The following is a 24,039-nucleotide window of genomic DNA, read 5'->3' as shown; positions in this document are numbered from 1 at the left end:
CTCCCCCAGTTCCCAGAGGACTTACCCCCATGTAAGCCTGGGATGGAGCTTCCAGAATTTTATGATTTCAGGTTATTCTGTATCTGCATACAACGTCATCGTACTCACAGTAACAAGACTGCAGACCAGGAAGGTAGAGTAGCAAAGAGCAGTGCTTCTCAAACTGCATGTGAGTTTGCATGTGAAGTGCATGTGAATCACTGAGCTCTTGTCAAAATGCAGGTTTCTGCTCAGTTAAGTCTGGGGGAACCTGAGACTCTGCATTCCTAACGAGCTCCCAGGAATACCTGTTATCACCAGTCCCCAGGCTGTACCTGTACTAGCCAGGGTGTAGAGAAACAGTGGTGAATCAAAGGACCGACAGCTGAGACCCAGCTCTGTCACTCACTGGCTGTGTGGCTTTGGGCAAGACACATCGCCACCTGGTACCTCAGTTTCTCCATTCCTAAAAGGAAGGAGTACCAGTCCCTAGGGGTCCCTTCCAGCTCTGACGTTCTCACGCCTTGGAAGGTGATTTGCTCATAATCTCCCAGTACAATACAGTGCAGACTGAACACGCCAGCTCCGCAACTGGCCTGCTTGAGTTCTGTCCCAGTTCTGCCACTTAAAGCCATGGGCTCCTGGTGAGCAGATGTACTGCTCCGCACACCTGGGCTTCCTCTGTAGAGTGAGGATAATGAGAGTTCCTGCCCCATGGGGTATTACTTTAAGGACTGAACGAGCTAGGCCATGCGTGCAATGTCTGGCCAGCCCTCAGGAAGCATCAGCTGCCCAGAACTGGGCTGGCCCCATTGGCGAGCCCTGTGTTGCCTCACTGCACAGGAGGGAAACTGAGGCACTGCTCACCCCCTGCACTCAGTCGCACACACGGTGCTGTGCACAGTCCTCTGGGCCTCAGCCACCCTGCAGTGTGTAATCTGCTGCCCTCTCATTGGCCACTGTCTCTGGGGCGTGTTGCTGTCCTGCACTGTTACATAAGTGGCCTGGGAGGGTGCTTTTTAAAATGCATTTTCTTTGGTTCCTCAACTAGAACGTCTTAATAATTCTTCACGTGTGTGCGCGCCTTAATCTTTTTAAAGAACATATTTAGCAAACAACTGAATGAATGATTGAGTGTGGGTTAGACCAGTGTCCCCAGTGGGGGACACAGCTCCTCTGCTCCCCACTCCCCAAATGGAGCTCTGGCAGGGCAACCCCTGCCCTCCCTCCTGGTCTCCCAGGGGAATTGGGGCCTCTCGGCAATGCTTGGTCTTAGGGGAAGGTCATGGAGCTGGGACCAGCAGAGCTTCATGTGGGCTGAAGTCGGGCCCTGCCACCTTTCTCTGAGGTGGGCCTGGTGCTGGGACAGCGGGTGGAGAACATGGGGAGAGGGGGTGGCACTGCAGCAAAGAGCCCTGGGAGCCACAGTGTAGCTCCAGGTTGCCAGGCCCTGATAGCATGATGGGCAGAGAAAGCATCCCCAGTCAGAGATCTTCTAGGGCAGAACAGGAAGGTTGGGGGAAGCTGCAGGGCCTGCCAGCATCTCCCCGCTCCAAACTCTCCCCTGCCAACACCAAGGGCCTTGGTTCTGGGGGGCAGGAGGCATAGCTGAAGCCTCATTATTCTCACTGATGGTCTCCCCCTCATCCACATGTCCTGTTTCCCAGTTTACTGTGCTTTCACCCATATTTACTCAGGAACCTTTCAAAAACCCTAGAACATCAAAGAAGATGCTGTTATCCCATTTCACAGACAAAGAAATAGGCTCAGAAAGGTCAAGAGATTTGCCTGGAGACACATAGCAAGTGAGTCATTGGTGGGATAGAGGATTTAGGACTCCTGATGCCTTTCTGCTGCCCCTGAGCCCTGCATTACCTATTAGAGAAGGATCACAGCCCACTCTGGGATCTGCTGGGTGATGAGGGTGGAGGAGGAGAAGGTGAGAAGGTATCAAGCACAATTTAAGGACTCAGATTTGTCTCTGCTGTGCTCCTTGCAGCCCCAATGGCTACACTGAACCAAGGGCTGCTTGCTTTCCATTCTTTACAACCTGCTCCTCTCTGTGAGGGAGGCTGCCAGCAGATGAGAGAAGGCAGACACGAAGTGCTTTGTGCGGAGCTCAGCAGAACTCTGGGAGCCTGTGTGGAACTTTGTACCAAGCTCCTGCCCAGAGAGGGGACCCTGTGACATAAGGGCCCTCAGCCTTGCACTTGGGCTAGCAGCAGTGGACACAGAGAGGCAGGAACACAAAACCAAATAACCAGAAGGTCCTCACACCAGCCAAGAAAGTCTGGGGACACAGCCAGCTCAGTTCCCAAGGGCCAGTTGCTTTATGAAAGATTCTGCTCAAGGTTATGTCGGAGGCAAACCTACCCAGATATTAGGGGAGCACATGAAACTGACCCCACTCCCTGCACCCCCCCCCCTTCTAGCCACTCTTAACTTCTGGCCATCCCTCCCCCACCCCCTACTCCACCCTACCCTACCCCCAAGCTACAGGCACTTTAAGCCTCCAGTCCGTAGTTTATGCTGTTACTTTCCACCTGAAATGCTCTTCCCTTTCTTGCCATCTTCTAGCCGGTGAACTTGGTCCTCGAGGCCACTAGAGCAAGACCCTCTTACTGCCCCTAGACTTGTGGCCACTCTTTGTCTCTATGCCAGATTCCCTGGAAATAATACAGGCTATGTCAAAAGCTGCCACAGGACCTAGCACGTCCTAGATGTCAGAAGCTACTCTCCCTTCCTGCTCCTCCGAGTTTGGAGCTCTGTCTCAGTAGGGCTTGTCATTGCACAGAATGACTACTATAAAGGGGCACTGTCTGGAGATGGATGAAGATAATTAAAGCAAAGAGATAGTTTCTGTAAATCATGGAGCAGAATGTTTGGCACAAAGTAGGTGATTAATCAACGTATGCTGAATGGATGGAATGAATAAATGAGTGTGAGTAACTGAGAACCTTGGACTGCTGGACATAGTAATAAAAAATATTTTTTTTAATGCAAAAAGCTGGGCCCAAGCTTGGCTCTGGGAATCTCCCTGCCCCTCCCTCTCCCTTTGCCCTGGAGCCAGAGGGGCGGGCTGTGCCCTGGCCCTTCTGCTGGGCCATTGTTTCAATGCTCCCTCAGCAGCTGGCAGGTGTGCAGCAGGCAGTCAGCTCACCATGACGGGGCTTCCCCTGGCTGACGGTGCTGCCTCCGTGGCTCTCTGAGTCTGCTTGGTCCTTTCCTACCCTGCTGGGGCCCTGCACCATCCTTGGTGTGAAACCATAACCATACCAGCCAATTCTGAACCGCAGTCCCTGTCACCCCAGGAGTGGTAGCAGAAGTTCAGTCCTGAATAACGGAGCCAGACTTCTGATCCTAGCTCTCCCACCGACTCTGATCCCCCGTCTGGCCTGGCCTTGGCCACAGCCTCTGGTCCCCAGCCCTCAGGAGGCCCTGCCGAATTCCACCCTTTAGCCCAGCACTGCTGCCTCGCCACCTGCCCAGGGCATATTCCCTTGGGAAACAGGTTGGTGCACCAAATTGGACAGAGGTTTTCCCAGTCACTAAACGCATTGCACAAACTGGGAAAAACCACCCCCACCCACACAATCCAGCACCATCACAATGCCTCCAAAAATACTTGGGGAGGCTTTTATTGGAATTGGGTGTCCCAGCTTTTTGGAAAGTTACAGTTGAGATAAACACAAACCCCGAACCGCACTCCGTTTAACTTCTTCCTAATCCTTTCCAAATGGCCGCGATCTTGTTCCCTGCTGCCAAGTGTTCTGAATTCTGAGCTCCTCACACCGGGGCCTGCCAGAAATGCTGCAGAGACAGCCCGGGCCCAGAGGGAAAGGAACACATAAAACTCTGCCTACGTTGAGCTGGTTGGCATTTCTTAGGAGGGCAGGGTGCATTTTGGAGACCATGCAGGTTTTGGTGGCTGGCTTCTATTTTTAAATGGAGAGTGGGGAAGGGAAGGTGAGAGGCAGGTGAACCAGTGGTAGGGGAGCTCTGAAAGCGCTCAGCAGCCGGCAGAGAAGAGGACCCTGCCTCTGGACGCAGAACCACAGGGCTCTACCCTGCCAGCAGCCTGGGGCCTGTGTCTTCCGATCTGTGATCTCTGATCTCTGCCTCCCATTGGCTGGCACAGGGCTTGGCACATGGGAGGGGCTCCAGGAATATCTATGGGATGAATGGCTGTTTCCAAGGTTCTCAAGTCTACCTGGGCACCAGTTTATGAAAAAATAAAATGTGAAGATCAGATGATGATTCACCTTGTACAAGAAAGCCTCAGTTTGCAGAGGGATTCACCCCAGTGCTTCTTTAAGTAGAACCAGGCACCTCAGTGCATTTAGAGTGAGCTGTACCATGCAACCAGTAAGTGAGAAGCCCAGCAGCCACAGAGAGTCCCCTCTCTTGCCATCACCACCTACACACCAGCCTCAAGCCCCTGAGGCAGCACCTTCCCTAATGGCAAGCGAGTGTGGTCAAATTAGTGAGCACTCTGCACTCTGCGGCCTGGTGGGCATCACAGAAGTAGGTGTGCCAAGAGTTGAAGTGGGTAGGGTGCCCTGTTCCCCACAGGGCAGCACACTGGATTGTATGCCTGCTGTGCAAAAAGTGCCTTACAAAGCTCCCCAGCACGCACCATTCAGCAGGGGGTGGGTGTTGTTCGTGGCTCCACTGGCAGAATGAGAAAAGCTGCATCACCAGCAGACAACTTGCCTTGTGACACAGGGGACAGGGAGAGCACCCAGAGCCCTGGTCCAGGGTTTGAATTTCAGCTCTATTATTCTCTGGCTGGGTTGCTGGGACATGTCTCTTGCTTGATCACTCATCACCGAGGAAGCCCTGCTCACTGCCTTTCTCTGCACCCCGCTCCCTCCCGTCTCCGGAGCATAACCCGTCAAGGACCTGAGGCTTATGTCCCTGGACCGTCTCATCTACATGCTCTTTTCTGTCCCACCTCGGCTCTACCTCTCTCCTTGCTGTGACCCTTCAAAGTGTTTGGCTCCAAACATCTCTTCTTCTGACCACCACCTCCTGTCCTTCCAACTCTCGTCCTCTATTGCCCCAGAACAGCCATCCTGGGACCTTGGGACCCACAGTGTCCTACTCATGTTTCCATCATCTTGTTTGGGTCCCTGCTTCTTTCCTAATCCAGCCTGGATTTACTCCCTCTGCAGAGACCCTTAACTTTCTTGCTCTTCTCCCTGTGTGCTGTGCCCCTGTCCCCATCAAAGCACCAGCTTTCTACCTGTTCCCGTCCTGCACCCAAGCAGCTGAATGTGGCTGGAGAAAACAATGGCACAATGCTGGCCGATCCAATTTTACATTAGTGATCCTGGGTACCAGCTGGACATCCAACTGGAAGGCCCTCCTTCCAATCATGTCAATTCCCTGCTATCCCCTCTCCTCCCACCTCCCGCCTCACGCCTCCTGCCTCCCACACCCCTCACTCTGCTCACACTTCATTAAGAAAATAAAAGTAACCCGACAGGTTCTCTCTTATGCTCACATCCCCAAAATCCACTCATCATATGGAGCTTCTCTCCCTGTTAGGACAGCAGATGAATGATCCACTTTCAAATGCCTGGTTCGCGTTGGCGGTATAGTGGTGAGCATAGCTGCCTTTCAAATGCCTGGATCACTAGGTCCCATCCCCTCTAACTTGCTCAAAGATTCTGTTCCCGCCATTACCCACTCCCTTGCATTACCAGTGTCCTTAATTAGTATGCAAACATGATATATTTTCTCCCTTCTTAATAGACCCCTCTCTAGGCCCCTGCATTGTCCTTCAGCTACCTCCTCCTTTCTCTGCTCCCCTTTACAGGAAAACTTCTCAAAATGGTAGTCAACATTTCCCTTGCTCTCCTCCCTTCTCTTCTGGATCTACATCAATCAAGATGTCACCCCACCTTTCCAGAATCTATGCTTGCAAGATCCCCAGCAGCCTCCTCCTGCAAATCCAGTGGTGACTTCCCTGTTCTCATCTTACTCAGCATCTCACCAATATGAAACATGGCTGACCACTCCTTCTTGAAGTCCTCTTCTCTCTTGGCTTCTGAGACATCATGCTCTCTTTACCCTCACTGGCTGCCTTCTTTAGTTTCCTTTGCTGGATCCCCTCCTCCATGTTGCCTTGCAGTGTTGGACAGCCCCAATCTCAGTCCCCAGACCGTTCTCTTTGCTCTCTCTTCAGGCAATCTGATTTCACCTGTGGGGGAGGGAAAGTCTTTTTCCTCTACCCCCTTAGATTCAGTTTCTGGGGCCCCGCAAATTAAATGACAAAAGCCGGATTTGCAGGACAAAGGGATTATTATGTTTATACATGAAGGCCCTTTAAGGAAAGAATTGAATACCCAAAGAAACAGCCAGGGGCTTATATGCCATCTTAATGAAGAACAATAAATTGTGAAGTTATAAGACAAAGAAAAGAGTTTAGCCTACTAGGAGTGATAAATTATCTAGGAGTGATGAATTGTAGGTAGGGGAAACTAATGTAACATAAGGGTTATTTTAGTAAGGTTTCTTTTTTTTTTTTTTTTAAGATTATTTATTTATTTATTCATGAGAGACACAGAGAGAGAGAGGGAGGCAGAGACACAGGCAGAGGGAGAAGCAGGCTCCATGCAGGGAGCCTGACATGGGACTCCATCCCAGATCTCCAGGATCAAGCTCTGGGCTGAAAGCGGCTCCAAACCTCTGAGCCACCGGGGCTGCCCTTAGTAAGGTTTCTTATGCACACTCAATCTCATGCAGTATCAGGGTGATAAGAGTGTCTCTCATGATGAAGAGCTCTTTTCTTTCTGGTACAGTTGAGGGAAGAGAAGACATCTTCACAAAGGAAATTTTATACCCTACATTTAGAGAGATAGGGGAAAGGTAGAGAGCTTTCCTATATCTGCTGTCTCTCCATTGCCTTCAGCCCAAAATAATCCCATGCCAAAGTTGCATATTTTGGGTCTGCATATTCCCATTCCGTTGCAGCCCATGTCTATCTGCTGATGATCTCCACAATAACTCCAATCTTCTACACTAAGCTTCAAGACCATAGGCCCAACTTCCTCCTTGACTTCTCAATGTAGCTGGCTAATTTGGTATCAAATAGTTAAAAAACCAGTTGATTCCTGCCCCAGCTCAGTCTTCCTTGTCTGAATAAATGTTACCAACATAAGGAGCTGTCCTGATTCCTCTTTCTCCCTAACCTTCCATATCTAATCCATCATCAACTCCTGTCAGTTCAGTCTGCAAAATACATGCAGATCCATCCTCTCATCCCCATGCCAATCACTACCTTCTACCCTAATCACCAACACCATCACCTGTGGCTGGGGCAACTAAATCAGTCTTCTAACCAACCCTCAGTTTCTTGTCTGCATCTTGACAACCTCTTCTCTACACAGCAGCCACGGAGATCTTTAAAGGTATCATCAGACCAGGTTCTTGTCCAGTTTTCCACTTGAAACCCTTCTGTGATGTCCCACTGCAGGAAATCGGATTCCTTAACCATGCCCTGCAAGGCCCTGTGGGATCTGGCCTTGTCTCCTGTCAGCCTCACCAGTACCACTCTCTCCTTTGCTTCTGTCACTATACCGAACTGGACTTATTAGGCCTCAGGGTACTTGCAGTTGCTGTTCCTGCTCCTTAGAACCCTGCTCCTTGAGTCTTAGCATGGCTGACTTCTTAACCACATTCAAGTCTCAATGTCAGGGATCCCTGGGTGGCACAGGGGTTTGGCGCCTGCCTTTGGCTCAGGGCGCGATCCTGGAGACCCGGGATCAAATCCCACGTCGGACTCCCGGTGCATGGAGCCTGCTTCTCCCTCTGCCTGTGTCTCTGCCTCTCTCTCTCTCTCTCTCTGTGACTATCGTAAATTAAAAAAAAAAAAAGTCTCAATGTCAAAAGCTAAAGCATCACCTTTTGAAGAATCTTCCCTGACCACACTGATGACCCTTCTCACTCCTGGCCACCATTCATCACACTTCCATGCTTTTTTTTTTTTTTTTTTACTTCCATGTCTTATTGGAGCATGAAATGCCTTCATAAATCATCTGGCTTATGTGTTTGTTTACTTGTCTGTTGCCTGACCCCTCGTCACTCCCTGCTCCTTGAGAGCAGGGTTCTCTCTCTCATCCACGGTTATGTTCCTATTGCTGAGCACGGCACCTGGCACTTGTTGAACAAATGAACGAACTTCCACAGCTTCAGTTTTAACATCTATAAAATGGAAGTAATAGTAGTGCTTATCTCACCAGTTGTCAGGAGAACTATAGGACATAATGAGTGTAGTGCTTAGTCTGGCCCCAGCATTTCATAGGCACTCTGAGTGAGCTATTGCTTTTATTAAAAAGAATGTGGCTGAGGGCACACCATGAGTGGCAAAACTGGACCCTGAGCTGAGCTCTCTGACCCCAGATCCTTTGCTCACTTCACTGTGTCCGGTGCCACCTCTCAGACTGTAGGACAGGGAGGTCTGGAGGAACAGTGAGTGACATCATGACCAGCCTAGCTTAAGCATGTTAAGGAGCAATGACAGGTAAAACTGGTTTTATAGGTTTAGGTCATATCAGTGAACCCTGAAAAGCCAGGCAGAAATGTTTAGACTTGGCATGGAGAGCAATAAGGAGCCATTATATGTTCTTGAGCAGGAGTTGCAATGTGATGATGAGTGTTTTAGAGGAGCATTTTGGCTGATTAGTCACTATATAGTATGTCATTAAATCAGGCAATCTAGTTAGTCTAAATTGTCATTCTCTAGACTGCCTGGAAACAACCAGATAATTGTGAAGTACCTCGTTTTGGCTGTTCACCTCAAACATTTAAATCAGCCCACTACCAGCTGTCCCCTGCACTTTATGGGTAGCTTACATGTCTATATGGGTGGTAAATCCTTGAGGAGTAGGTACTTAGTTTGTATATTTAGCTCTGAACTGCAATGTGATTCCAAACTCATTCAAAAGGATTGCCAATGTGTATTGTTTCTTCATGAGCTCTAAGTGGCTCATGATCTATGATGGTTATAATTTTATTTTATAGCTACTGGTGTACACACATTGAACAAAGAGCTAGCAGAATTTGGCACATTAGACTTAGCAGCTATATACAAATCTTCCCCACAATAATGTCTCCCTCGCAGGGTTGCAGGGAAGATCCCCACATAATAGGCCAAGAGTCCATAAATGTTTGTTCATTTGTTTATATGGCAATCCAGGATCCTGAATATCTGTGTGCAGAGTAAACTGGGTGAAAGGGGCTAGGGACAGGGGACAGGGATCCTGTGGCCTTTGGAAGGGAAAAGATAAGCTGAGAGAGGGGTTTTCAGGAACCAAATGGCAGGATCTAGTGACTGGCACTCAAAGTGACTCAACACCATCTCCACTACTCTTGGGTTTTCTTGTTCTCTGTTCTGCCCCCATTTCTTGACATCAAGGCCACACATCAAGATCCAGGAAAAGGGACTGAATGTGAGCCTGGGGATCTCTACATTACATCCAGAAGGGTGTGTGTGTGTGTGTGTGTGTGTGTTTGTGTGTGTGTGTAATAATGGGGGGGAAGTAGGTGAGGATGCTCCAGCTGCAGAAAAAGTGGGGAGTGAAGTCAGGCTGAGGCCAGAGGAGAAAGCCCGTCTTCCAAATCTAGGCTCAGCAGGATAGCCCTCCCCTCCCTGCTCACAAATTACAAAGGGCAGTCTCCTGTGTCTTGCGAGTAAGAAAGGCACTAGGGAAAGGTGGTAAGACTGCAACAGAGGTTAGTATGTAGCAGTGACCTTAATTCATGGCATCTTTGTTCCTATAACCATCTTCACCTCCAAATAAATCTGTTTTATTTCACTTTAAGTGGTTTTTCCATTAAAAAATTCTTCTTTTATAGCTTTTATGGCTGAAGGGCACCCCAGCTGCAGGGCTGGAGCTGAGTACTCTAATTTTACCCTAGTTCTTGACCCTGCCCCACTCCCCAGAGCTGAGAATGGAGGAAGGAGATGACTCAGACCCTGCAGAGAGAGGCCCAACTTTTCCATGTAATATGATTGAAGAAGCTAACATCTGTAAGGTCCTGGCCTTTACCTCTTATAATGTTTCCAGGGTTTCAAACTGCAGAGTGGTGCCACTGTGCTAAAACATGTCATTCAGGGCTCCTTCTAGCCCTTTTGAGGGTCCCAAAGTGTTTCATGCATCAAAGAGCCTATAACTGGAGAGTTCCAGAAAAATGTGAGGTAGGGATGCAGTATGTGTGTGTAGATGTGGGAGTGATTGATTTCACCCTCCACATACAGAACTGAACAAGTAGACAAAGTCCCCACTGTAACATTCTAGTTGAAGAAAACAGTCAATAGATAAGTGTCAGATGGTGATAAAGGCTACAAAAAGAAAAAAGCAAGGTACGAGAAAAAGAATGATGGAAACAGGGGTGCTGTTTTTGACTAGGTGATCTAAAAGGGTCTCTGATGAGCAAAGACATGGAGTGGAGTAAGAGAGTGAGCCATTTGGCTGCCTGGTGGAAGATTATTCCAGCCATGGTTCTTAAGCACAAGCTTGCATGGTTTGTTGGAGGAGCAGCAGTGAGGCTAATGTGCCTGGACTAGTATTTGGAGGAGGATTAAGTGGGAGAGTGTTAGAATGTGAAGTCAGAACAATAACTAAGAACTAGATCATGCAGGGTCTGTTGGGCCATGGCAAGGCCTTTGGATTTTACTGAGTGAAACAGAGAACTCTGGAGAGAGCAGGGAGATAATCTGACTTATATTTTAAGATTACTTTGACTACTGTTCAAGAAAAAACTTTAGGGGAGCAAGTATAGAAGCATGGGAACCAGTTAGGAGGCTTTTGTAATATTCCAGGTGAGAGATGATGGTGACTTGGACCAGGTTTTAATGGCAAAGCCAGGGAGAAGTGATTAGATCTTTCAGAAGAGCTTTCAGGGAAGATATATTAACTGGGTATAGAAATCTAGGTTGAAGGGTTGTTTTGTTTCCTTCAGCCTTTTTTTTTTTTTTAAGTTTTTTTTTTAAAGATTTTTAATTTATTCATGAGAGAGAGAGAGAGAGGCAGAGACATATGCAGCGGGAGAAGCAGGCTCCATGCAGGGAGCCCTATGTGGGACTCGATCCCGGGACTCTGGGAGCACGCCCCGAGCTAAAGGCAAATGCTCACCACTGAGCCACCCAGGCATCCCTCCTTCAGCCTTTTAAAGATTATTTCCTGGCTTACAAGGTCTCTGACAAGAAGTCTGTGATTTTTATCTTTGTTTATATGTAAGTAATGTGCCTTTTTTCCTTTGGCTGCTTTTAAGATTTTCCCTTCATCCCTGATTCTCAGCAATTTGATTCTGATATGTTTTGGCATGGTCTTTTTTGTGTTTATCCTACTTGGATCTTATTGAACTTCTTGGGTTTGTGTATTTATAAATTTTGCCAGCTTCGGAAAAATTTTGACCATTATTTTTTCAAATATTCTTTTTGTTACCCCAACTATCTCTTTGTGGACTCCAATTACACATATGTTAGAGCATCTGATACTATCTCACAGAAAACCGAAGCTCTTACCTTTGCTTTTTTTTTTTTTTTTCAGACTTTTTTTTTTCCTCACTGTGCCTCATTTTGGATAGTTTCTATTGCTTTGTCTTCAGGTTCAATCTTTTTTTTTTCCCCCTGAAGTGGCTAATCTACTGTCATTCCTATCCAGTGTGAAGTTTCCATCTCAGATATTTTATTTTTTTATCTCTAGAAGTTCTTAGCTCTTTTAAAAAGTTTTTCCTATTTCCCTTATTATGTTCATCTTTTCTTAAATCCTTGAGTATATTTAACATATTTATAATAGCTATTTAAATGTCTTGTTGGATCCCCAATCTCTAGCATTTCTGGATAGCTTTCTACTGGCTGATTTTTCTTGTTTGTGAATTTCTGCTTCTTTGCATGCCTGATAATATTTTTATTAGAGACATTGTGAATTTTACATTTTTGATGGCTGATTATGCTGTACTCCTTTGAAAAGGCTTGGATAGGTGGCTCAGTTGGTTAAGCCTCTGACTCTTGATTTCCAGTCAGGTCATGATCTCAGGGTCATGATATTGAGCCCTGTACCAGGCTCTTCACTCAGTAGGGAGTCTCCTGGAGATTCTTTCCCTCTGCCTCTTCCCCTGTTCATGTGTGCTCTCACTTGCTCTCTCAATTTTTTTTAAAGGGTTAGACTTTGTTCTGGCAGACAGCTGAGTTACTTACAGATATATCTGATCTTTTCCAGGCTTGTTTTTAAACTTTTTAAAGACAGATCTAAAGGAGACTTTTCTCTGTGGCTAGTTAAGCCACACTATTAAGGTGTAACTCTTCCTGGGTCTCTACTGAATGTCTTGTATATTAATTAAAACCTTTGTACCCTGGTTGGTGGGAACTCAGGTGATTCCTGGTTCTGTAAGAACTCTAGAAATTGTCTGGCTTACACAACTCTGGCAGCTATTCTTTCCTGGTCTTAAGAAGTTTCACCCTACACCCGTACAGATTGTTATTCAGCCAACGACTCAAGGAAACCTCTATAGTTTATCTTGGTAGTTTCTTCCTTTCCCATATATACTACCCTGTGGGCACTGCCTTTGCGATAGCTGCCCTGTCTTCCTTGAACTCAAATCTCTGTTTCCTCAATTCAGTGGAGAGCGTTGGGCTCTGTCTGGATCCATTTCCTCTGCTGCTGACAATTGCCTCCAAGCAGAAAGCCAGGGCAATAAAAGGTCTTGCCTTGTTTGTTTCCCTTCTCTCAGGGATCATAATCCTGTATGACCTGTATTGCAGTGTTTGAAAAAAATCATTTCATAGATTTTGTCTAGTGTCCTAGTTGTTTATGGTGGGAGTATGTCTGGACCCAGCTACTCCTTCTGGATATGTTGCAAGGGTAAAATGGAAGGATTTGCTAATGGATCAGATACAAGGTGTGAAAGAAAGAAAATAATCAAAAAGGACTCTAAGACTTTTGACCTTGGCAACTGGAAGCTTGGATTTGCCATTTACTGAGATAAGGAAGGCTGTAGTCAAATCAAGAAGAGGAGTTGCTGGGATGAAGATGAGAGTCAAGAGCTCAATTTGAAGATATTAATTTTGAGATGCCTGCTAGACTTCAGGTTGGATGTCAATTAGGCAGTTGGATATGCATGTCTAGAACTTGAGAGAATTCAGGAATGAGATATCAATTTCTTATAGATCAATGGTTCTTTTTTTTTTTTAAGATTTTATTTATTTATTCATAGACACACAGAGAGAGAGGCAGAGACACAGGGAAAGGGAGAAGCAGGATCCATGTAGGGAGCCCAATGTGGAATTTGATCCCGGGTCTCCAGGATCACACCCCAGGCTGCAGGTGGTGCCAAACCACTGCACCACCAGGGCTGCCCTAGATCAATGGTTCTTAACCCTGGCTGCAGTGGTATTAAAAACACTTAGGAAACAGGAAAAACGTCAATGTTCCAACTCGGCCTTAAGCCAACTCAATCAGAATCTCTGGGGATTAGATCTAGGAATTGATATTTTTTAAAGTTTTCCAGATGGTTCTAATGTGCAGGCAGGAGTGAGGACCACTCTTACAAGTGTCATCTGACCCCCTGCCAAAGATCAGCTTGGGCAGTAGTTCTCAACCCTGGCTGCATGTTAAAAGTACCTAGGAAGCTTTTTAACGTCCTAATGTCCAACTATCACCCTACCCCCACCATCCAACTGTATGATATTCTCTAGGGGTATGGCATAGGAATGAGTATCTTGTTAAATCCTTAGGGAACTCCACTGTGCAGCCAAGGGAATGATCATGGGACTCAAGTGATCTGAAGACTGAGCCTTAGTGGTCCAAAGGCTGAAGGAGTGGCTTAGCTAGGAGAACCAACAGAAGGAGGTCACAGGCTTTCTGTGAATGTCTGAACTGTGGCTGTCCATTCATATTTAAGAATTAAAAATAGAAAATCTGACTGCATGGGTGGGGCTTGTAGGCTCACATTTCTCTTTAGGTCAGTGGGTGAGCAGCCAGCCATTATCTTTATGATATTGCCCTCACCCAAGCCTGTTCAGGGTTCTTTGGGAATCCTTCCTCTCCTTTCCCTGTTCAGCCAGACCCACCTCATCTGCTGTCAACTTCCAGGAGTATGTTGAGATTCCTTATCCACTAGAAGGATTTTCCCTTCCGCATTTCCTGCTTTACTCCCTTTTTTTTTATTATTTTTTTTTTATTTTTACTGTGAGCTTTACGCCCTTCTATCCCTTCACTGTCATTTTTAACAAGGTCTTAGAGGGAGAGGGGATTAATCCAAGTGATTAGATGATCATCTTAAAAACAGAAGTCTCCAAACCTTTTTAAAGGTGAGGATCATTTTAAATAATTTTAATAATAAATATTTACATTTATTTAGAATATTTTCACAGAACCCATATGATAGAAATATTTCTTGCAGAACCCATATGATAGAAGTTACATATACTTGCAGTATCCATTAATTAATAGGGAAAATACATATTGACAAAATCCTCTGAATTAATTCAATACCACTTTTTTTTTAAAGATTTTATTTTTTATTTATTTATGATAGACATAGAGAGAGACAGAGACAGAGACACAGGAGGAGGGAGAAGCAGGCTCCATGCCAGGAGCCCAACGTGGGACTCGATCCCGGGACTCCAGGATCATGCCCTGGGCCAAAGGCAGGCGCTAAACCACTGAGCCACCCAGGGATCCCCTTCAGTACCACTTTTAAATGTATTCGTGGTTTTACTTCACATGTATTTGGAAAATAATAGCACAAGCATGTAGGGGAAAGTTATTATGGCTGAGAACAATGCTCAGTGAACAGATTCAGACGCCTTTGCAATAAATGCAGAGTTGTGGGAATCCAAGCCAGATAACTGGGACCCACAGCTCTAGGCTCTGGAAGCCCTTAGAAGTTTCTGACAGGGGAGGGGCTGTTCCTCTGGTCCTGGGGCACCCATGAGCAGGTTTCATTTACAGTTTTTCCCTGTCCATAGCTGTCTCTCTCTGGGAGTTTAATGTGGGTGGGTTCCTCCCCAAGAGAACATGTAGATAATGCCAGCTGGCCTCCTGAGCCAATTATTTACTCAAAGAAAACAAAGGAACAAAATTTAGTCTGGGAATTTTATTCTGCCACCTTTCTCTTCTCCATTCTTCCTCATCTTCTATCTTTAGAAATTCTGTTCTTTGTTCTCTAACAGCACAAATGGTCAATGTTTCCAAGCCCTATGCTAAGTGCTTTACATACTTTATTTCATTTAATCCTCATCACGGTCCTATGGAAACAGGTGCAATCCCTATCCTCACTTTACAGATGAGAAAACTGAAGCAAAGAGAAGTTAAAGGGCTTTCAAAGAGCTAGAAAGTGACAAAAGGGAGACTCTGACCCTGGGTCTCTTCCTCTGCAGATAGCCCACCACCCACCCCACCCTGCCTGCAAAGCTGGTGCTGCCAGAATGGTGGAGGATTGAGAGACATAAAAGGGACTTAGTAAGTCACTGAACTGGGGATAGACATGGAGCTGAATCCAGGCCTCCCAAAGGGTCCATCCTCTGGTGGCAGCCTGCCTGGTATCTTCCAGACTTCTAGAAACTGGCCACAGCCTCTCCAAGCTTCTCCTTGCTCTGCCCTCAGCTCTAGTCAAATAACCTGGCACCTCTCCATTCTTTTTTTTTTTTTTTAAGACTATTTATTCATGAGAGATAGAGAGAGAGAGTCAAAAACACAGGCAGAGGGAGAAGCAGGCTCCATGCAGGGAGCCTGACCTGGGACTCAATCCCGGGTCTCCAGGATAACACCCTGGGCTGAAGGCGGCGCTGAACCACTGAGCCACCCGGGCTGCCCTCCCTCCATTCTTTGTTATGAAATTACCACTGCCCTGAAAGCCCTCTCCTATCCTCCCCCTTTATATCTCCAAAACCCACACAGCATTCAAAGGCCTCTTCCTCAGCAGAGCCCACCCTTGTAGTTCAGACTCCACTGACCCTCCTTCTTCGTTTCACTCCTGTCGGTGACTCTCTGACCACACAGGTATGACTTCCCTCCCTGCCAGCCGGTTAGACCTTGCCTTTAAAAAATAATGACATAGTTTTTAACCCATTAAAATCATATATGCTCATTATCGAACATTTGATAAAGGGAGAAGCACAAAGAAGTGAAAGAAAAGAAATTTCCAATATTTCTACCACTAAAATAGAACTTCAAGAGAGATTTGCCTTTGAGTCTTTTTCTGGAGAAAAATTTGAGGTCTTAGCTTATTGATACATAATATAGAAATAAACTTTTTAAAAGCATGCCTGTTGTTGGATGCATAGTATTCTTTGGAGAGGATGTGCTGTAGCTTGTCAGAAGGATGAATGCCTCCCCCACAAGACCTAGGCCAGGGACTCTCCCCCTCCTCCCAGGAGGACCCTGGTGAAGACCATGTGAGTGAGTAATCGGGTTGTCTGGGGGGTGGAAGGGGGTGTGTTATGTTTGGTGCGTGGTACGTGTTAGCTACAGGGGGGCCATTTAGGAGGCTGGAAAATTAGAATGCTCATGCTGAGCCCACGTCTGCCAACAAAGGGCATTTAAAACAAATCCCATGAAATTATAGCTTTTGCAATCTATGAGTTATTCAGACAGAAAAGTACATGGGACTGATACATTTTAGTGAAAACCCTGGGAACAATGATGCTGGCCATCTCAAGGACCTGGTAAAGTGCCATATGAAAGAGAAAGGCTTTCCCAGATGCTGACCCCAGGCTGCAATCCACAATCCCTGTCATTCAGAGCTGTTAAGGCATAAGTCCTGCACGCAGAGGCCAGGGCTTCCCTGGGCTACGAGGCCTCGCTGAGGAACAGGCTGAAATGATACAAAGAGCTAATGTGATAAGAATCCCTTTGGTCTGGCTTTATCCCTGTGATACCATGTATTGAGAGGGAGCTGGGGGGACAAGACAGGGAAATAGGAGTACCTAGCATATCTGTGTGTCTGTCCTCTGGGTAGAGGTCTATCTTCGCTCTCCTTTGAGACGGTAGAGTCAGTCCAAAAGAGGTGAAATTGGTGGCTGTGTTTCTAGAATGTTGCTTGGCCTTTTGTGCCCACCAGGAGCTGAGGGAAGGCAGGCCCTGGGGACTCAGTGCCACATCTGAGGACCCCTGCTCCTAGAAGCAGTGATGGGCATCCTCTGGGCTCCTTGGTGGAAAGAGCCCCTGATCTCCTCTCATCAGTAATAGAAAGAGCTAGAAGAATTGAATCTGGGTAGATGACGCCTCACTGTGTGGCAGAGAGATGAGAAATAGACTGTAAAGATGGCACACTTCTTTTATAGACCTTCAGAATCATAGCAGCAGAGAGGAGGAGGGAATGACCCATCCCCAAGCCCCAGTCGCTGGCCTGGCTCCCAGAGGGCTCATCCAGGGGCAGTGTCCAGGGCGACGTAACCATGGTGATCCCCGCTCTGCCCTTCCTCCCAAAGAGCCAACAGAACACACGCCTGAGGGAATACACCCCATTGTCTTCTGGGACAGGAACACCTAGCTTCTGATGAGTTTCTGCTCTGAAAGCCTAGGACAGCATTGTCAAAGACCCAAAAAGAGGGTTGGGTCAGCCACTGTGGGATCACAGACCTGAATTCTGACACCCACCTCCACCACTTTCTTGCCACAGACCATGCCTGTCTGAACCTCAGACTGTGTATCTAAAAACAGGGTACTCCCACCCACCTCAGATGGTTGGGAGGAAAGGTAAATAAACTGTATGTGAAAATGACCTTTACAGCCGTAAACCCCCAGAGAAACCAAGTGGAAACCAAGAGGAAAGTGACACAGAGTAGTGATGAGAGCTAAACAACGTGGTTGTCATCTGTGCTTGCGGTGGTGGCCGTGGTTGTGACAGGTTCTGTGATCCAGTGCTCTGGCAGGTCCCTTTTTCACAGTCACACTGACACACCTGCTCAAGGAAATTAAAAGTTCCCACCTCAAATAGTCCCTTTAAATGTGCATGTCCGTGTGCAGACTGACCCCCAGGTATTAAGCCACCCAGAAGTATAAAGGGAAACCCTCTAGCCAGTACTGAAAACCTGTAAGCCCATCTGCATCTTTCCTTACTTTCTACAGTGGCCTGCGCTGGCCCCCTGCATCCTTGAATTCTCTGCAGGTAGCAGAAGCCTGGGCACCCTCACCTGGCTTGGGTACCCCCACCACACTCCTACCTGGGCTGGGGACTTCCAGGGTCACAATGTGGCAGTGATTTCTCTGGTAAGAAATCAGAGTGACAGCCAGTCCTGCTGGAAACTCTCATTGGCTCCTTGGAGGCCAGGCAAGCTTTAAGATCCCTGAATAATCCCAGAGTGGCTGGGCCCCACTCCCAGGAGACCATCCTCTCAGAGCTGCCAGGAAGGGGAGCAAGAAGAAAGGATGAGCGGCAAAAGCACTTTACAGTTTATGAAGGTATAAGTCTAGACCAATTTTTTAAACCCAAACACCTTCTCACTCTGTTTATTGAGCACCTACTGGACACCCCATATCATGCTGAATCTGAGTGAGACTAGGATGAAGACTGGTTTGCAAAGGCAGGATATCTTTGGGCTGTGCACATTCTGGAGAGCCTGAGAGAAGCAGTCAGCTTCTCTGCAATCTGCCTGTGTTCCAGGAAGACCAGACTTCGGCCCCTGAGCCCAAGCCTGGTGTGGGGGTGAGGAAAGCTGGCATCACAGAGAGTCTGGAGGGAGGTGGCACCTGACAACCATGGGGCCTGACAGTGTGGGCCCGGCTGGAGGAAGCCAGCAGGCCTGACGGAAGCAGCTGGTTCCTTGGCTGCCCTCATCTCGCCTGGGAGGTTATTGCTCTGGGTATAAACAGTCCCCTGCAGTTAGCAGGATAAATATAAACACAGCCTCCTGATCAGGGCTCAGAAACTAAGCTGTGCATTTGAGCTCCCTGCTGCCACCACTGCTGTAAAAACCCAGGATGAGCAAGGGTGCAGTGATGCAGGGCTTTTGCAGCCTTGCACATGGGCTCCAGCAGCCAGCGTGGGCTGTCACAACAAAACACCACGAACTGGGTGGCTCATCTTCTCATGGCTGTGGAGGCCAACAGTCCATGATCAAGGTGTCCTCAGGGGTGGTTTCTTTTGAGGCCTCTTTCCTTGACATGTAGGTGGTGGCTGTCTTCTTTATGTGTCCTCACGTGGTCCTGCCTCAGTATGTGAGTCCTAATCTCTTCTTATAAGGACCTCAGTCCTGTTTAGGATCTACTTACATGGTCTCATTTTTCCTTAGTTTCCTCTTTAAAGGCTCTATGAACAAAGACAGTCATGTTCTGGGGAACTGGAAGGGTTAGTTAGGCTTCAACATAAGAATTAGGAGGGGAGTAAGAGGTCATCGAGGTCATCCCCCTGCCTTCAGAGTGAAACCAGTCAGAGCCTTCCTTGGTGAAAGAGTTGGTCTGCATTTTAAAGATCACCCACTCTAGAGAAAGAGATTCCGTGTATTTGGTGGGCTTGCTGTGACTTGAAGATTTCTAGAAACTGTTGCTGCTTATTAGATATAACTAAAAGCTAGCTTCTTTTGCATAGTGTGAATGAACTTCACAGTAAAACTAGAAGAAACTAAGCTGTGAGCTCTAATAGGGCAGGGTGGTACCCCAGTACAGTGCTTGCACAGAGCAGGTGCTCAGCAGGTCTTGTGGAAGACGACAATGAGGGAAGCAGGGAGGGAGGGGTGAAAGGGGCTAAAAAATTATTTAAGATTGATGAGTTGTCCCAGGCGCTGGGATACAGTCCTACAGCCACTTGTCACTGCACTGCCTCCAAGCTTCCCCTCAGTGGGCACTCTAGGCACTCAGGAAAGGAAGCAAATGGACAGGTCTCCCTAGCAAACCAACACTTCAGATCCTAAAGCCAAGGAGAAGCAACTCTGATGGACCTTTTTTAAGATTTATTTATTTGTATTTATTTGTATTTATTTGTATTTATTTATATGTATTTCTGGGAGGGCCAGAAAGAGAGGGAGAGAATCCTCAGACTCCCTGCCGAGTGCATAGCCCGATGTGGGGCTCGATCCCAGGACCCCAAGATCATGACCTGAGCTTAAATCAAGAGTCAGACGCCCAACCGACTATGCCACTAAGGGGGCCCTCGTGGATCTTTAATCAGGGATGTGGACAATGATTTTTTTCTTTCGTTTTGAAGAAACAGACCTGGTCTTCCTAAAGTCAGGCAGTAAAACATTAAATCATTTCTGAAAGCATCTCTATGGGAAGCAAAGATGGTATGGTCCACGGTAGCTGTTTTTTGATGACTTGACTTAGTGGAGAGATGGCATCTAGAAACCCCACAGGAGGGGGCTTGCTGCTCAGAACCTCCAGGCTCTTGTCCAAGCCTCTAATGAGGTGAGCCTCTGTCTTCCCACTTCCTAAGATAGACACTAAGCCCCTTGGCACAGTGAACACACCTCATGGCTGGCACACAGTAGGCACATCATAATGTTATAGAAGAGGGAGGCCAGGTGAGTGCACGTGTAAGTGAGGGAGTAGTATGGTCTGAAATGCCTGTGCTCCCCTAAAGTTCATATGTTGAGATCTGATCCCTAAGATGATGCTATTAGGTAGCAGGGCTTCTGAGAGGTGATTAGGTGCTAAGGGTGAAGGCCTCATAATGGAATTAGTGACTTTATTTTTTAAAATTTTATTTATTCATGAGAGACACAGAGAGATGGCAGAGACATAGGCAGAAGGAGAAGCAAGCTCCAAGGGAACCTAATGCAGGACTCAATCCCAGGACCCTGGGATCACTCCCTGAGCTGAAAGCAGATGCTCAACCACTGAGCCACCCAGGTGTCCCAAGAGATTAGTGACTTTATAAAAAAGATCCCAGAGAGATCTCTCACTCCTTCCCTCATAAATGCAGACCAATGGCACCTGTGAGGCAGGATGAGGGCTCTCACCAGACATCAAATCTGCCGGCACCTTCATCTTAGACATCCCAGTCTCCAGCTCTGTGAGGAGTAAATGTCTGTCATTTATGAGCCACCAGTATATAGGATTGTGTTATAGCAGCTCGAACAGACTAAGACAAGGAGTGAATGCCTAAAAGCAACATCTGACACCTGAACTTTTAGGAGCATTTGTTTGTATTTCTTCCAAGGTAGAGGTCTGCCCAGCTAGGAACTCCTCCCTCACTGCCCTTGCCAGGTGTGTCACCTTGACAGTGAAGACACAGACTGATGTTCACTCTGCTGAGTCCAAGAGCCACCCTGCACAGGACTGCTATCTCCACCTGACAGACAAGACAGACATGGCAGGTAGCTCCGAGTGAGCGCGGACCGAGGTACAATCTGAATCTGATTCCAGGGCCTGGGATTTTAACCGTCCTCTTCAGATCCTTGAACAAGCTACTCCACCTCCCTGCCTGGTCTGTTCGGGCTGCCATGACCAATACACCAGAGAGTGAGTGGCTTAAACAGTATCTATTTCTCATGGCTCTGGAGGCTAGGAAGTCCACGATCAGGGTGTCGGCAGATTCGGTGTCTGGTGAGCACCCAGTTCCTGGTTCATAGGTGACACCTGTTCCCTGTATCCCCATATGATGGCAGAGATGAGGGAGCTTGTGTACAGGCACTGAGCCCATTCATAGGTTAGAGGGCTTCTCCCTAACCTATCACCTCTCAAAGGCCTTACCTCCTACTGCCATCACCTCAGGGAGATGCATTAACATTAAGACCATCCATTAAGGTAAACATTAAGACCATAATACTCCCGGGGATCCCTGGGTGGCTCAGCAGTTTAGCGCCTGCCTTTGGCCCAGGGGCAATCCTGGAGTCCTGAGATCGAGTCCCACGTCAGGCTCCCTGCATGGAGCCTGCTTCTCCCTCTGCCTGTGTCTCTCCTTTTCTCTGTGTGTCTGTCATGAATAAATAAATAAAATCTTAAAATAAAAATAAAAACATTAAAAAAAAAAGACCACAATACTCCCTGAGGTAAAGTAAGTGAAGCACCTGTCTTGGCCCTGAGCCTTGCCAGGTCAGGGTGTCCTAGCCTTCCTCCCCTAAGCTGCTTCAAAGGCAGGCTCCTCCGCTGTGTCCATGTCCTCCCCTACTGGAGCTTTGCCCCTGCGGCCTGGAATTCATGAAGCCCTATCCCCTCATTTCTGCCTACAGCCAGTTTCTCCCAGTTGCCAAATCCCAGGGGACCTGTCAGGTTTCTATCTGGTTAGACCCTTGTAGAAGTCTCTGACCTCTTACTCCCTCATCCATGCTTCTCAAACCCTTTGTCTGTTCTAGCTTTGGTGACTTTGTCCTCTCCTGCTTTTGTGTCCTCCCTTTGGCCTCCCCTTTGCTAGGCTCCTCCTGGCTACTGCCCTGCTTGGGGCCACCCCCACCTGTTCGGTGTTGCAGCCTCTGACCTGGACTCCTAGATCCCGACTCTTCAGGCTGTGCTCAACACAGCAGCCAGAGAGACTGGCTTTATTATTATTACTGTCATGTAAAAATTGTAATAGCTTGGAGTGCCTGGGTGGCTCAGTCGGTTAAGCATCTGCCTTTGGCTCAGGTCATGATCCTGGGGTTGTAAGATCAAGCCCCACTTGAGGCCCCACACTGTGTGGAGTCTGGGATTCTATCTCTCCCTCTCCCTATGCTCCTCCCCCCACGCTCCCCCACCCTAATTGTGCTCATGCACACATACTCTCAAATAAACAAATTAGGGACACCTGGGTGGCTCAGTGGTTGAGTGCCTGCCCTTGGCTCAGGGCCTGATCCCAGAGTCCGGGATCGAGTCCTGCATCAGGTTCCTTGTGGGGACCCTGCTTCTCCCTCTACCTGTGTCTCTCATGAATAAATAAATAAAGTCTTTTAAAAAATTAATTAAATAAAACAAAAATGTGCTCTGTACACTGAGCAACCAATGGTTGTTCTTATCTTAATTCCTTCTAAAATAGCATGTGATCTGCTGATAGAGATAAAAGGTAGTTATCAGTTATATTCGGCATTTCTGCTGTCTCTTGAAATCTACTTGAATAGTTATTCTACTTCTTCCGCTTTTTTAAAGAGCACTAGCTTATCTGTTTATCCCTCATGCTAAAATCAAATGAGAGTGACAGCTTCTCTTCTGTTCTGGGGCATCTGTGTGAGTTAGACTTTGCCCTGAGAGGGTGAATGAGAGATTTGCTGACTAATCCCTCTGTCTAGTATTTTCTTTCTTTCTCCTGCTCTCCTCCTCCTCCTCCACCTCCAGCTCCTGCCGCAGGGCCTTTGCTCTGGCTGCTGACTGGCCTGGAACACTCTTACCCCAGACATCACTTCTTCCAGTGCTTCATCAAATGTTACTTCCTTAGTGAGGCCTGCCCTGGCTCACCCCACTTCATGCTGCAGCATGCGCTCTCCCAGCCCATGGCACCCTCACCCCCTTAGCCAGCTCTAGTTTTTCCTTTTCTCCATGGTATCAACTATTTTCCAAGACAATTTACTTGCACATTGTTTGTAGTTTATTATCCATTTCCCAAGCTGAAATATAAGCCTTTGAGGGCAAGGAACTATTTAAATTACTGATGAATCCCAACGGCCTAGTCTAACACCTGGCATACAGTAGGTCCTCAAATATCTGTTAAGTGCATGAAAGCTCCTTCACAGGCTCCTCTTCTCCCCTTTAAATGCCAGGGTTCCTCAGAGGCCCTCATTCTCATACTGTATACGCTCCCTAAGAAGTCTAATCCATATGACCCTTGAATCCATTTCCCAACCTCCACCTGCTTGGCTAAGACATGTTTACTACTCAGCCAGCGGCACCTCCTCTGGGAAGCCCCCTAGGCCTCTTCTCTTATTTCCTAGCTTCTTGTGATGTCTCTCATGCTCCCAGGGTCTCAGGGTCATTCTTTTGAGAACAGGGGCCTTATCTCATTAATTTCTATTTATACTTTTTTTTTTTTAAGCCTCACACAAAGTAAGGCCTCAAAAAAAATTAGTTAAAGACTCAGAGTTGTTTCTCTCCATGGAAATCCTTAGTAAAAGGTGAAAGATTTTTTCAATCTGAAGAGAAACCAGAGTCTATTTATACATTTTAATTTCATTTATTTATTTAGTAATCTCTGTGCCCAACA

The 24,039-nt window shown here is 47.2% G+C and overlaps 1 protein-coding gene and 1 non-coding gene across 2 annotated transcripts in view; one reads left to right on the top strand and one right to left on the bottom strand.

Annotated features, from left to right (window-relative positions):
* The window catches only part of KCNK12 (potassium two pore domain channel subfamily K member 12), a 48,504-nt gene that overhangs the window by 7,249 nt on the left and 17,216 nt on the right, over positions 1–24,039 (top strand). The window lies entirely within an intron of this gene.
* LOC121492331 lies at positions 23,870–23,988 on the bottom strand. The gene has a single exon (XR_005988209.1). It is a non-coding gene; the product is annotated as a U5 spliceosomal RNA (small nuclear RNA).

The sequence above is a fragment of the Vulpes lagopus genome, chromosome 5, assembly GCF_018345385.1.
Source record: "Vulpes lagopus strain Blue_001 chromosome 5, ASM1834538v1, whole genome shotgun sequence".
Taxonomy (NCBI): domain Eukaryota; kingdom Metazoa; phylum Chordata; class Mammalia; order Carnivora; family Canidae; genus Vulpes; species Vulpes lagopus.
Note: the sequence above shows the minus strand (reverse complement) of the source record. Positions and strands in the feature narration are given on the sequence as shown.